Raw genomic sequence first — 4922 nt, forward strand, 5'->3', positions numbered from 1 at the left:
CTTTCAGTACTCGGAGATTTATCTGGATCCATATTTTGAGTATAAGGGAGCAATATGCAAACTGGACGCAGGCGTATTCAGGCTGATGCTGATGAAATGTGTCTATTTAAATAGCTTCTCTCTCAATCGGAAGTGCTCAGAGTGCGCGCACTTAAGAACCCGAGACAACATGAAATCCCAAAGCCATCCGAAATCAAAATCCTAGGCCAGTATATACCACAAGGCCGGCAAAGCCAGGATGTTCAATGGAGCAGTGAGAGGCCATTCTGCACAGCGAGGGCCCCGACCAGCAACGAGGACTGGTTCGCAGAGTCCGACCAGGAATGCAGTCGAGAAATGCAGCAAAGGTAGGGCTAGTTTATTTGAACAAGAAATATACAATGTCGTAGTTTTGTACAATTTAGACGAGTGTCTGCCGTGATAACGCTTTTGCAGTTGAAGTTGCTCTCGTGCAGAGAAGAATGTGTCGCATCTCAAAGACTGTGGACCTCACCGATGAAAAGAATGCGGTTGTTGCTTCGGTCCCTGATGTAGTAGAGGAAAGGATGGTCGACGGTAAACTGAAGGGGTGGCGGAGGATGGATCGAATGGGCGAACGAGAGCCCGGTCGCTGCTGCCGCGACGGTTCCTTCTTCACTGACCTCCACAGCCGCTTTGTGGACGGCGTCCGAGATGTAGGTCGGCATGGTCGCGCTGATTCCGCTGAAGTTGGCCCCGTCTCCGAAGACGACGTTCAGTCCGAGGGCTCGCATGGTGGGCACCAGGTCGTAGCGAAGGCTCATGTCGAACTTGGGCAGCCTGAGCTCGATGATCTCGGAGCTGAGCTTGCTGCCGACGTCTTCGAGAACCGCTAGCGACAAATCGGCCCTGAGCGCTGCGAGCTCCGTCGGGGAGTCCGGAAGCAGGACCACCATGCCGAACCTATCTCCCGAGTACGGGATCTCAACGGAGGCCGCGCCGAGCGCGTCGAGACGAGTGTAAGGGAAGCGGCTAGTGAGTTGCATTGCCGGCTTACTGACCTCGGTAGTACCCAGGTTCAAAAAGGGCTGGTTCTCTGTTTCCGACGGATCGAACTTGGTCACCCAGGTACCCTTGAAGTAGACGGCGTTGACGATGAAGAGAACCATGTCCAGCGGCTCATTCTCGGGCAGGATGCTGTCGATCTTTCCTCGCGTCTTCTCTCGTACCCAGGCGTTGACCTCAGCGGCGACTCCAGGGCTGGCGAAGTTCACGGACCTGAGCTCGGCGTCAAACACCTCGTGCAGTTGTTGCCTGTAGCTTTCGGCGATTTGGAAGCTGTCCTGCGCCAGGACCATGTCGGCCACTTCCAGCGTCACGTTCGGCGAGGACGTGAGCTCGAGCAGGTGCTTGTACGCCTCCAGGACCCTGGACTTCTCCGTGAGGCCGACCTCGGTGTGACCCAGCACCGATGACAGCTGGGCTTCCGAGCTTCCCTCGGCGCCGGCGTAAGCCATGCCGAATGCGGTGGCGATGCTAGTTGGCGAGAAGAAAACATTGGAAGAAGGATTCTCCGTCGCCAAGCGCTTGAGCAGGTTCACGGCGAAGTGGTTGTGAGCTTTGGCGAGCAGTGCATCGTCGTTCTCTGAGGATACCGACGCGATCAGCGCGAGAAGAACGTACTTGGCGAGCATTGCGTATGTTTTCCGAGGACTGTATGCGTAGCATGTAAGGCGCCTCTTTTTATACCGATTGTCACTGGTGTTTTTTTTTTTTGCTTTTTCCCCCTTCCTCTGCTGTCGCCAATAGGAATTTCGCTTTTCAACCCCTCCCCACGGCCAGACATAATGCTGAGTCGCTGAAGATTTTTGTTTCTCGTGAAAAAAACGCTGTTCTGATTGGCGTAGCTTTGAAGCACGAGCGTCACACCAGGCACATGATTCATCGTAGCATGACGACCAGCAAGAAGGGCGCGGCGCACTTCTATCCAGACAATGGATCGTCCCTTCCCGACTGGGACGTGCACAAAGCCGCGGAAAGACTCGGCTGCAACAGCTTCCTGGAAATTCCAATGTGGGAAAGAATGCTCTCCTTAGAAGGGTTGTGTTGTAGGCCAGTTGGTGATCCATACTTCACGAAATGCTTCGGCGTGGCAGACAAGGACAAGACGTAGCAAACACACCACAGAGCGGCAAGTAACAACGGATTTTATTGAAACCCGCGTCAACGAATCTATGTTTTGCGCTCATCACCTACAAAAAGATAAAATACAGAGAAGAGAGCACAATAGGTACAAAATGATTAGCAAACACGGCACGTGCGTGTGACACTAGCGAACATTCTCTTGCACCAAATCTAATGATTTTGGTAGAAATTCCAATTCTTTCTTGAGCAGGGTCACAGTTGGATTGCTCACGTATGTATTTGTCCCCGAACGAAGAATGACTGCTGAAGACGGGTTTTATGTACAGAGAAAAGGAATTTGCATCGGGTCTTGCGTTGCCCCTGTTCTTTCTGAGATATTCCTTGCTGAGTTTGACCGTAAGCTTGCGCACCTTTTGACACAAGGTTGCGTCGTGAGAGTTTTGAGATATGTAGATGACTTTTTGGTTATTTTAAAAATACCCCAAGCAGGCGTTCTTGAAGATATATCAGGAGAAATTCTATTTGTTTTTTCTTGCGTGTATAATTCCCTCCGTTTCACCTCTGAGTTGCCATCTTTGCAGTGCATTCAATTTTTGGATTTAAAGTTATCATTTGATAACAAAGAGCACATTTGTTGGCAGTATCTCCCGCGGTGTAAGAAGGCTCTACTGCCCTTTAATTCCTGCCACTGAAAACTTGTAAAACACGGCCTTGTAGTTTAAGCAAAGCGGAAAGTTGGGCAAGTTGGATAACGTTCATGATGTAAAAATAGCGCACAGGGAATACAAGGGACGGAAAGTAAACGACGCAGACAAGCGCTTCTCTGCGTCGTTTACTTTCCGTCCCTTGTGTTCCCTGTGCGCTATTTTTCATCATGAGCCTTGTAGTTTCCCTATTCAAGTCCGCCCTTCTAAAGTCTTGCGAACACAAGGTTAACGACAGTTTTGCAACTAAAACAGAGCGTCTTCGCATGGCCGGCTATAAGTAATCCTTGATGGTGGGAGCCGCGGATTCATTATTCAACAAATTGAAGCATCCAGGAAGAGCGGCCACATCACAGGAACCTTCGAGAGAAAAATTTGAAGCTTGTACCGTATACATCTACAAGGTTTCACACAACCTTGTGTCAGCAAACTTGTGTCAGCATGGTTTGTACGGCACCTTGTAAACTGCCAACACCATGCCCGATGGTTGGCAGGGTGCAGTCAGAAAGAATAGTCTGCGGCAAAATAACACAAAAGTCCTTTCATCCCATGTACAGTAGGCGTGATCTGCAAAGTTCACCTGTGGTCAGTTTTATGTTGGACAAACCGGCAGGCGTGTAAATGACAGACTAAGAGAAAAACTGAAACTCTCTCTCAAGAACAGCACTGGGGAGCACCTGCCGACGCACTGCAAAGATTGCGGCCGTTTTCCGCTTTTCAGCGGTACAGTTATTTTAGGCCGCAGAAAAGACCCGCTTCAAAAGAAAAATTTTTGAAGCAGCAGTCATTCATCGTTCGGGGACAAACACGTGCGTGAGCAATCCATCTGTGACGCTGCTCAAGAAAGAATTAGGGTTTCTATCAAAATAACTAGATTTGGTGCAAGACGATGTTCGCTTGTGTCACACGTGCCGTGTTTGCTAACCATTTTGTACCTAGTGCTCTCTTCACTGTATTTTATCTTTTTGTCGATGATGAGAGCAAAGCATATATTCGTTGACGCGGGTTTCAATAAAATCAGTTGTTAGTTGGCGCTCTGTGTTTTCTATTTCTTGTCCTTGTCTGCCGCGCCGAAGCATTTCTTGAAGAACGCTCTGCTGCCAGCTCTCGGGGTCTTGGAATTTTTGGTGACGTCACCGAAGGCACAGCAGATTACCCTTGAGGCAGATGGACAGTGATACTCTGCGTAGCGAGATTAGTCAGCGTTCCTTTGCGGCTAGGCTTGACCAACGTTGGCATGATTATCTGGCGGGTATTTCTGGGAACTGCGATGTGGTCACCTGTGACAAGTCTTTTCTATCGAGAAACGGATTCATGCTTTCGCTCTGTGCGATAGATGGGTGCAGCAGACAGTTGTATGTCCCCAGAACAGCTTCAGTAGAAGGGCTGCGGTGTCTTGCACCTGACACTTGGACTTCCTCATCTCTTGCTGGAATCGAGTGAGGACTTGACCCAGTTCGACGGCATTCTGCTGTATATATATTTATTTATCCACTTATTAGCCCCCAGGGCTCTACAGACACTGCAAGAGGAGTGAGTAAAACAAAACAAAAAACAATAGAAGTGAACAAAGAGGAGTAATTGTTCCTGTTTCTACAAAGAAAAACGAACAAGGGTCGAAGGGTGTAGGCTCAGTCTTCCAGCCAATCTTTCGACGAACAGACGAAGACAGGGCACCTCTTTTCAACATTTGTATTTGCAAGCATGATAAATCGATTTAATGTATCAATCGTTACCGAGAAAAACATAGCAACTGAAAAGAAACGACAAAAATTTAATTGCCCGTATTCGTTTTCTGCTCCCGTTGTTTTGGAACACTAATGTTATATTTCGCAAAAAGTGTGCTGAGTGTTTCTACAGAAAGTAAGTGTACAGAAATTTTTTTTCTGCCCAACACGCCTTTAGAAGGGGGTCTATCCTGCGAATGACTAGCGGTAAACAGGTTGATTATATTTTACCTACATCAACCAGGCCAAAATTTGCTCAGCCGAGGGTAACTGGGTTTTCGAAATTCTAAAAACTGAAATCTATATTACGTACGGTGGATACGTGATTGTCAAACAGTAGTAAAGAAGTTACCTGTGAAATAATAGCTAACCAGCCTGCTAGTGTTAC

General features: G+C 48.3%; 1 pseudogene; it reads right to left on the reverse strand.

Moving 5' to 3' along the window:
• Positions 1-473: 473 nt before the first annotated feature.
• On the reverse strand, positions 474-1652 carry LOC149365865 (iripin-2 pseudogene; annotated as a pseudogene).
• Positions 1653-4922: the final 3270 nt, after the last annotated feature.

The sequence above is a fragment of the Amblyomma mixtum genome, chromosome 1, assembly GCF_055824585.1.
Source record: "Amblyomma mixtum isolate Tamu chromosome 1, ASM5582458v1, whole genome shotgun sequence".
Classification (NCBI taxonomy): Eukaryota; Metazoa; Arthropoda; class Arachnida; order Ixodida; family Ixodidae; genus Amblyomma; species Amblyomma mixtum.